At 37.9% G+C, this 10,650-nt stretch overlaps 1 long non-coding RNA gene across 2 annotated transcripts; it reads left to right on the top strand.

The window, feature by feature from the left end:
* The first annotated feature begins 343 nt into the window (after positions 1 to 343).
* On the top strand, positions 344 to 5,939 carry LOC143787346 (uncharacterized). 2 transcript variants are annotated; one of them, XR_013218340.1, is made up of 4 exons: positions 344 to 631; positions 1,786 to 1,930; positions 3,726 to 3,837; positions 3,937 to 5,939. It is a non-coding gene; the product is annotated as an uncharacterized LOC143787346 (long non-coding RNA). The 2 variants fall into 2 exon arrangements; XR_013218339.1 differs by lacking the exon at positions 344 to 631 and having other exon boundaries at positions 954 to 1,930.
* The last annotated feature ends 4,711 nt before the right edge of the window (positions 5,940 to 10,650 follow it).

Below are 10,650 nucleotides of genomic sequence, written 5' to 3'. Positions count from 1 at the left end.
AAAAAACTGTTAATACTGCTAATTGGTTTTGGTCCACGTCTGTGTACTCAGAGCCATTTTCCTCCTGGCTGTCTCTCCCTCTCTCTCCTATATAAACTGCATGTTCCTTTAGTCCCACAAGACACTGGACCTTTCCCATAGGGAAGTAATGAATAAGAGGCAAGGGAGCTTGTACGTCAGATCTTCCCCAGTTAATCCACCATTAGCATGTGCTGGATCCACTACTGAATGGTTAACATTAGCTTGTGTAACTGTATGCTGCCCAGAACCAATTAGGAGCTGCTAAAAAAAAAAGAACTGTTTGCAGCCCTGCGCTGGGAGCTGTCAGATGTGGAGGTTGGGATGTAGAGGCAGCAGGCAGATGGTGCAGATCAGATCGATGTGATTGCTATTGCTGCTTTATTCTCTTTCCTCTGGTTCCCAGAGCAGATAGTGACCGTATCTGTGGACCTTCTATAGGATATTCTCGTGATCATTGACTTTTAGGTTTATCATCAGAAGGGAACAAAAAAAAGCTGCTTCCACCCATTTCAGGCTCCTTCAGGAGAACAGCAGCTCCCAACACACAATGCAAGGATCAGCTTCATCTCAGAGCTGAAACATACACACACACAGTCTTGGATTCTACATGGTAAGCAATGGTTATCCTAAAAGGCATGAGCGATTATCTTTACTGCTGTATTCCTATAGAAATGTCTATTTCCAGGATGTGTCAGGCCTTTGTGTGCATGAGAATACAAAGGCTTCCCATTGCCCCCAGTACTAACATAATGTCCATCACATCATCCAAGTCACTATAGGGCATTTTTCGGTAAGAGTTCACCTATGAGTTACTCATCGTATGATGCAATGATGTACTTCCCTCTCTTACCCTACAGTATTTGGTAGGGTGTCAAAGTTTAATGGTTACAATGTGAAAACAACCATTGTGTTCACTCCTATACAAAGGAAGCTGCTTTTGCTCTGTGTCATATGTAAATAGAAAGTTAAAAAGCCATTTTGCTTTTAGAGATAATGCAGCTTATCACCCACACAGCTCTATCTTTATACAATCATCAGCGGTGATTTCAATCAATCACTCGACTTATTGTTATCTTTACTTTCCCCCTCTCCCATCCTCCAAGAGATTTTCTTTTACCCTCATTTAAACATGAAGTGGAGGTTGAAATACTTAACCTGTTCCCCACTGCTCATTTACTGAGTTAGTGTCCCCTTATTTTAGATTTAGGGTACATGCGGTTTCTTCTGTGCCACAAACTCCCATGGAAAACTAGAAAGTATGAGCTCATTAAAAAAAAAAGAAATTCTTGCATGCTGCATTTTTCTCTCTCTTATTTAAACTGCATGTTCCTTTAGTCCCTCAAGACACTGGTCCTTTCCCGTAGGGGAGTAATGAATAAGAGGCAAGGAAGCTTGTACGTCAGATCTTCCTCAATTAATCCACCATTAGCATGTGCTGGATCCACTACTGAATGGTTAACATTAGCTTGTGTAACTGTATGCTGCCCAGAACCAATTAGGAGCTGCTGAAAAAAAAAAGAACTCTTTGCAGCCCTGCGCTGGGAGCTGTCAGGGTTTTACGTGTTCAGATGTGGAGGTTGGGATGTAGAGGCAGCAGGCAGATAGTGCAGATCAGATCGATGTGATTGCTATTGCTGCTTTTTTTTTTTTTTTTCCTTCCTCCTCTCTCCCTCTGGTTCTTGGAGCTGAAGACTGTAAGGCGGCAGTTAGCAAACGTTATCTGGGGACTTTCTGCCGAATATTCTCATGATCACTGACTTTCAGGTTTATCATCAAGAGGAGAAAAAAAAAAAGAAGCTGCTTCCACCCATTTCAGATTCCTAAAGGAAGAAAAGCAGCTCCCCACACACAATGCCAGGATCAGCTACATCTTACAGCTCAAACAAGACACCGTCTCGGATTCTACACGGTAAGCAATGATTTCATAAAAGGCATGAGCGATTATCTTACTGCTGTATTCCTTTAGAAAATGTCTATTTCCAGGATGTGTCATCAAAGAAGATCAATATTATTTTTTCTTCTCCCTTGTCGAAATCATGCTGTAACTGTGGTGACTTTTTTTCCCCCTCTGCTCACACAAAAGACGATTTCCATTTCATTCTTATTTTGTGGATTTTCAACCATCTTACGATATTCCGACACCTTTTATATCCCCCCCAAAACCATTGAAGATTATAGCTTGAAGTAAAGAAACACAGCAGCCAAATGATATCTCATATGATGCTCAGTCAACATGAGCCTGCCTGAGATAACAATGAGGGTCAGCAGACCAGCTTCAGACCAGCTTCAGACCAGCATCCCCTGCCTTTATGAGGACTGAGACAAGATATGTTATACTTTCAGGATAGAAGTTCATCATTGTAAAGCAATATTGCTGCTTGCAGAGGGTGAATGGTGAGTCAGTGCCTTAGATGGAGTAGGTTCATTGACTTGATAGAGCCCAATCTTAGAGTAAGGAGCATGTTAGAAAAGGTGTGGCCCCTATGTCTCTTACTTAATGACTGACCTTTTTTTCAGTCTTAATTCCCTACACCTGGATTTGCTCTCCTTAAAGTACTGCCAAAATCAAGATGATACATACAACTAGTTCTAAAGGAGATATACAGACTTTTCCCTGAGGGCACATTTCAGGAGGAAGACAGGAGGTGCAAAAACTCCACAAAGCCAGAGGGATCTGATCCAAAAATGGTGTTAATGTGTCAAGAACAATTTTCAGGGCACAGTAATTGTTAGGGAGATTATTTTTTTTTCCTTTGCCCCACACTAAGCCTTTTTTTTTTTTACATACAGAGTGCTTTCCTCAGCCAACTGCTGTCACTTTTGGCTGCAGCCGCAAAAGGGAGCTGTCCATGAACTGGTGCTGAAACGTCCACCCATATTGGTATTCTACACTCTCAGATCTAGGCTGCTATACAATAGTCACTTACCCCACTCTATGCAAGTGCATGCAATAATCCCACACAGATTAAAATACCTGGAAACTATAGTTCTGCATATTATCCAAATTCATTTTATTATATTATTTTTTGGGGAAATGGTGACTAAAGGCGCAACGTCCCTTTTTTTTGTGTGTAGTATTAATGAAATGATTTCTATTCTGATATGTTTTATTACATGTGTGTATGTGTGTGATTTACTAGTATACATGCATATAGCAGTACAACCAGCCATTGATCCATCAAGGCTGAAGATGTGCTCTAAGCACAAGAAGTAGAATAAGGAGCATCACACCCTATCTCCCAGACTTATGCACCCACATCACTTATCTGATCACTGTAACACTAATATCTTTATAGAATCTTCAAACAAATCTCAGCAAGGCAAACCCCGTTCATGGTGGATGATCTGGCTTTATAACGCTCACATAGCCTGTAATCCACTTGTGCATTCAGCACAGCTACAGTAATCCTGACTTTTTCAGATACCGTAGCATATTTTACAACTGAAAGCTTCCTACATGTTATGTGGATGTCGTACGTCACAGCTATAAACTCTGCACGCAAAAAAAACAAATCAATACAAATATGTAGAGTTTATCTCTGGCTAATGGTACATATTCGACTAACCATGATGATGTCATGTCCAGCCCCCCTGTGTATAATCATGCAAATACATGGGGAATAATGTAGATGGCTTGTGTTGTGTACTCTGTTGAATTCCTCACAGTATGGCCATACTTAAATATGCATGCAATTCTCTTGCAGGAATCTATAGGTCCATTGGACGACCAATTGAAGAGCCTGGAGCTTGGGAGGGGGAAGGCGTACAAGAGAGGGTTATTTTGCAAGTACAGAGGAAGACGTGAGGAGAGGCAAGGTACATTGCACGTAACTCTCTTGTGGTGTGTGTATGTGTGTCTAGATGCACATCTTCATTTACATTACTACACTTCATGGCTCTCTGCTATTCTTTCAGGACTTGGACTAGAGGACATTTTGGACTTGGTTTATGGACCTGTTTGGATTTTTCTCTTGCTATGGATTTATTGTCCATCCGGCTGCTGCTGCTTTGTGGCTCTCTTCGGTGACGGGTATTCTTGGGTGGATAATACGGATTACGTTGTTATTGCTTAAGAATACGCGTAGTTGAGGAGAGTATCTGCTACAAGCATGCTGCAAGGTGCACAACTCAACCACAGACCGCTGTCTTGGCCAAGGTAGCGCTATTTCATCTCTTTTTTTCTTCCATGCGTTGATTCTAATTGCATGCCAAGGCTCTACCAACCTATTATTTCAGCTGGTAGCTTCATTTAATGGGCAGTGTGTTGTATCCTCCCCTTTAAACTACAGCTGAATGATACAGAGACCCTTCTTTCTCTATGTTTTGGCTCGTTTTATGGTTTATTGTTGACTTGCTTAACTAATGTTTTTCTTCATATGACTTATTAAAAGCGGCCAGTAGATTCGTTTCGTTAGCCCTTCGTTAAGGGCGTACTATGTCATTAATAGCGAAATGTATTGGCTCCAGATATATGTACCAAGGCAACGTCTTAACATTCTGTCAAGCCAAGTCCTTTGGGACTGTGCCGGAATAAAATAATCCCTGCTCTGTGGCCTGTATCTTTGCCTTGGGCCTAATCTCCGCACTACGTTTATTACCCTTTGCCTTAGCACTCAGTCATTCGGATCATCCCTTCTCTCTGACAAGTAGTAAATGTCCCCTTGGAAGTGTCAGATCTACTAGGAGTGCTGAAAAACTCCTGACTATAGGGAAGAGGGGTTAATGAATGAGCAACCGCTAGCTTGTTTCTGTTGTTTTAGCCATAGATTGCAAATCAGTCTCCAAAAAAAGAAAACCCATTGGAAATCTTTTGTGAGTACATTGTAACCCATTAATTTCACTCTGGGTGGTCCAGTAATCGCTTTGATAGGACTGAGACTTATCAGCTGTGCGCTCTCTTGCTCCTCTCAAATTCTTTCTTGGCCATAGAAATGTGTTCTATATTCATGACCTACAGGAATATGCATGATAAATGTCATAAAATAATCATTTTATGACTCGGAAAGAAATAGTGCAGTGAGGAATGTAATTCTTCCGAGATGTACTGCATACTGTAATATATTAGTAATCCTCACTTAAATAAAATATGCACTGCCAATAGCGGAGATTATTTACATGCTGGGGGAGTATCGTACAAGACACAGGAATAGACGTTACAAAGGTAATAAAGCAGAGCTACACACCCCATATATTATTCTTATCATGCCATTATGAAAAGTAACGATTTCAATTCCAAAAATCCCAATTCTGTTTATTATTTTATTAACCTTTTATATTATGCTCCACTGCATTTATGTACCGCAATTATCACCCTCGTGTATATGTTACATCGCTCGATATTAATGCAAAAAAATATGGAACATCTTACGAAAGAGAGCTCGAGCACAATTGATTCGAATACACCACATGTTTGAAAGAGCCACCATAGGGAAAATTGGCTTTTTTTCCCCCTTTTTTTAATCTTTTAGCGTAGCCTGATAAAAGATTGCTTCAATTAACAGAGCTAACCTTTCCAGTGGCCTTTCATTTTCACATCCATCAGAATATATTACCTTCAGCATCTCCCGGTAGCTGATTTTTAGATAATTAGATTTTTTTATTTTTTTAATAATTATTCAATATTTAATATATAATCTTGTTTAATTGTTTATATATATTATATATGTATGCGGATTGGAAGAATAGGCCTCACTATTAGTATCGTATGATTGTAAGCGGGAAAATAAAAAACCCTAATAGCTCTCTCTGGCCATCAGACTACAGTTATCAGTGTACAGTATTATTATTTTTTTTTTTTGCCAATGTGTTACATAAGAGCAGAATGTAATGGTTCCATTATTTCCACACTGTACACGCTACACTGCAAAGTATCAATGTTTAAGTGAAATGTCGCAAAAAAAAATAAAAAAAAAATAAAATACATGTCAATATAAACCCATGGTGATTTATTATTTCTAAAATAATCAAAGTTGTAATGCGATGAAATAATAATAAAAAAAATAATGAGATTTGATTTTTTATAAATGCAATATCTGAAAACCCGAAACACATTTGAGGAACATTGGAAAAAGCCATCTGCTAAGACAAAATTGCCACTTAAGGGCCTAATGCCAATGAATTATGCAATCATGTCACATTTCCATTATATATAGATGCAGCTTATAATGTTACAAATTGTTCCATTTAGATTCTGCTTCGTCTTCTGGTTCTCAGTAAATCTTTTTATGATTAATGATTTCTCAGCAATGGAAACATTCCATTAAAATTGATTAAAAAGAGATGTCTGCAGGTTTAAGAAAATATCGCAATAAGAAAAAAAAAGAAAGGAAAAGGAAAAAAATGTAGCACTTGATTTTTATCTGTCCTGCAAAAAAATAGGTTATCATGAGAAGAGTAAGCATTTCAGAAATGCAGAATTTGGGCCTGGGATTAGGGATTAGGGCCTTACAATGTGAACATAGTTCACATTGTATCAAATATATAAGTATATATATATATATATATATATATATATATATATATATATATATATATATATATATATATATATATATATATATATATATATATATATATATATACAGTATATGCACAAATATATGTAAATATATATATATAAATATATATATATATATAAATTAATAAATATATAAGTAAATTATATATATATATATACATATATATATATATATATATATATATATATATATATATATATATATATATATATATATATATATATATTGGAATCATCAGCAGGCAATGCATCATCAATAGTCTACAGGGTGCATTTTTTGTGTTGTAAGAATACATTATGAGACATTTCTTTGCAATTTTGCATACACCAGATATTTTTGTTGCAATTTAGATCATCTTAGTCTAATATCGGTGTCGGTACCACCGGAGCCGCTATGGGCCTTAAACAGGGGCCTCTTATTCTCTTCTCATTAAATTCACAGATACGGATATAGTGTTCTTAAGAACATGTAGTGGTTCTATAACAATCTGGAAATCTATGGAGGGTGTAAGTAGGTTCACAAGTAAAAATGCATCAAGTCACATGAATATAATAATGTACATATTCGGCTGTATGGGAGATCTATGGGTGATCCAATCATAAATGATATTTTTATGTAATTATCACCCAACGTATCGTATGGAATACAAACTTTATCGTTGGAGTAAAGGAGTTGTAGGGAACATTTATAGAATAAAAAGAAATGTTCTTCCCGCCGGACCTTGGAGTCACACGTGCAGATTTATTCAAACACAACAGTATTTCTCAATTGAATTTTAATTAAAATAGAAAAAACAATATTGAAAAAAACTTTAAAAAATAAATAAAATTTGTATTTTCCGTTAACTATAGATAGATGAATTTACACGCATTTGTAAGTTAGTACCTGGGGCGTGAACATTTTTATTTTTCAGTTTCTCTCCATCACATGTGTGCAGTCTTAGTATGTGGTGATTTATGTATATGTGTGTGTGTATATATATATATACATATATATATATATATATATATATATATATATATATATATATATATACATCACTACATACTGTGACTGCATACAAGCAGTGGAGAGCAATGGAAAGAAAAAATATATGTAAAGAAACAGGGAGACTTTTAATATTTAATTTTAATAGTAGGAGAACGAAGATGATAGATACATATATAGATATTTAAATATATATATATATAGATATAGATATCTGCATAGAGATATACCTATATATCTCTGTACATATATTATATGTATATATATATATATATATATATATATATATATATATATATATATATATATATATATATATAGCCACCTTTGATCTCCTGGTAGTCGAGCACCGAGCTTGTGGTACATGTAATATTTCCTTGATCTGAATTAGAGGCGGCCTGGGGATCAGTGTGCCCGGTGTGGGATGGTGCTTGGCTTTCTCACCGGAGGTTACTACCTCTGGTTCCACCCCTGATTTGGATTGGCTCTAAGAACCGCATACTGACTTTGTATTATCCTTTCAGACTATTATTCAGGAAAGATATTTTCTGACTCAGGCTCTCGAAGGCATTGATATATAGTACAGTCTATTACAGTCATGACATCAAGGCTCCAACCATACTGTGAACCAAGTGATTCATTCTATGATGCTGCACATTTTTTCTCTCTAACCTTAAGGCTTTGCACAGTTTGAAAAGCTGATGCAGGATTTTGCCACTTGTTATTCACTAGCATGACATAAGTGATGCTTATTTTATATTATATATGATACTGTATTTGTGAAACAGTTTATTGCTATGATATGTATAAATTTATAATCTAGTAAACACGTGAAGGTCCTTCCTTCACTGAAGGAAGCTCAAATGGCCAGTTATTTTAGTCCAAATGGCATTGGCCTTCTCTGATTTTTGCTATAGATGTGTCCTTTTTTTACCTCTTTTTCTTGATTCTTGTTATGTGCAGCACCAAACCTTACATATCGGATTCTCATTATTTTGTTTATTTTGAGCGCCATGTTCTTTACTATATAGCGTTCTCTCTTGTTAGATATAAACTGAAATGACGGCTTATGGAGCATGGTAAAGCTTCTTTTCTGATGGAGGCAGTTTATGAACTGGTCTTCTGGTCACGACAGCTCCATCAGCAGTCATTTTATATCTAACAAGAGAGGACTATGCAATAAAGAGAGGGCGCTGTGAGTAACAAAAATAACTAGAATAAGGTGCTATATATAACAAGACGTAATACTATGTTATAATGGAACAGCACAGTACATAACAACAGAGGATGCTACATAATAAGGGACCGCTCCATACATAACTAGAAAAGATGATACGTAATAAGAAAGGCCCTTTCCGTAATAATGTCCCCCATACTGGGCCACTTCCAGGGAAAATATCTTCCAATCTGGCTTCCTTTTTGGTATAGTGTCCTCCATCCTTGTCTCCTTCTTGGTATAATGTGCCCCATCCTGGTCCCCTTCCTTTTATAATGTGTTCTATTCTGGGCTCCTTCCTGGGATAACGTCCACCATCCTGGTCCCCTGCCAGGTACAATGTGCCCCATCCTGGTATAATGTACCCCATCCAGGTATATATGTACTCATCCAGGTATGATATACTCCAACCTCCTACACATGCCCCCCATGCTGGTAATGTGCCCCATCCAGGTATATATGTGCCCCATCCAGGTATACTTGTCTCCATCCTCGTATATATGTCCATTAACCTAGTATAATGTGCCCCTTCCAGGTATATATGTGCCCTATCCAGGTATATATGTTCCCCATTCTGGTATAATGTGCCCCATCCAGGTATATATGTCCTCATCCAGGTATGATGTACTACATCCTCCTACACATGCACCTCATCCTGGTGATGTGCCCCATCCAGGAATATATGTGCCCCATCCAGTAATACATGTGCCCCATCCAGGTATACATGTCTCCATCCTCGTATATATGTCCATTAACCTGGTATAATGTGCCCCTTCCAGATATATATATATATATATATATATATATATATATATATATATATGTCCCCATCCATGCATAATGTGTTCCATCCTCCTATACATGTACCCCATCCTGGTAATATGCCCCATCCAGGTATACATATCCCCCATCCTTGTATATATGTCCATCAATCTGGTATAATGTGCCCCATCCAGGTATATATGTCCTCATCCATGTATAATGTACTCCATCCTCCTATACATGCACCCCATCCTGGTAATGTGCCCCATGCAGGTATATATGTGCTCCATCCAGGTATAAATGACCCCATCCTCATATATATATATATATATATATATATATATATATATATATATATATATATATATGTCCATTAACCTGGTGTAATGTGCCCCTTCCAGGTATATATGTGCCCTATCCAGGTATATATGTTCCCCATTCTGGTATAATGTGCCCCATCCAGGTATATATATGCCCCACTCAGGTATATATGTGCCCCATGCTGGCATAATGTGTCCCATCCTCATATATATGTTCCTCATCCTGGTATAATTTACCTCATCCTTGTATATATGTCCCCAATCCTGATATAATGTGCCCCATCCAAGTAGATATATCCCCCCATCCTGCTATAATGTGCCATTTTGTAATGCATTAAAAACAAATGATGCTACTCACCTTCCCCCAGGCTCCCGTGCCACGTGGAGTCTTTTTTTATAGCAAGCGCAGGAGGCGGCTGCTGTCCTCGGTGACCCTGTAGTGGCACATGAGGTCACTTCCACGTGCCCCGAGTCACAGGCACGCTGATGTCAGCTGCTGGCCTCTGATTGGGCGGCGGTGTGTTTTGCAGGGCTGGAAGTCGGTGGGTTCTATACATTTCAGCTGAGATAGTTGCTGGTGCCGGTGGGCCTCCCTCCACCTCCTGGCCCTGGTGCAGCTGCATCGGCGATATATCCGCCCCTGATCAGATAGGGTAGTATAATTTTTTTTTTAAAGCTAGTCAGCTCACTCCTTTTAATTTACAATATCTTGAACAAAAAAGGAAGGAGCTATTTGTGAAATATTTATAGTCACGCATCAAATACCACTAGAAGGGTCACTGCATCAGTAGTTTTAGAGAACCACATTACCTTACGTGTCAAGGTT

The sequence above is a fragment of the Ranitomeya variabilis genome, chromosome 8, assembly GCF_051348905.1.
Source record: "Ranitomeya variabilis isolate aRanVar5 chromosome 8, aRanVar5.hap1, whole genome shotgun sequence".
NCBI classification, from domain to species: domain Eukaryota; kingdom Metazoa; phylum Chordata; class Amphibia; order Anura; family Dendrobatidae; genus Ranitomeya; species Ranitomeya variabilis.
Note: the sequence above shows the minus strand (reverse complement) of the source record. Positions and strands in the feature narration are given on the sequence as shown.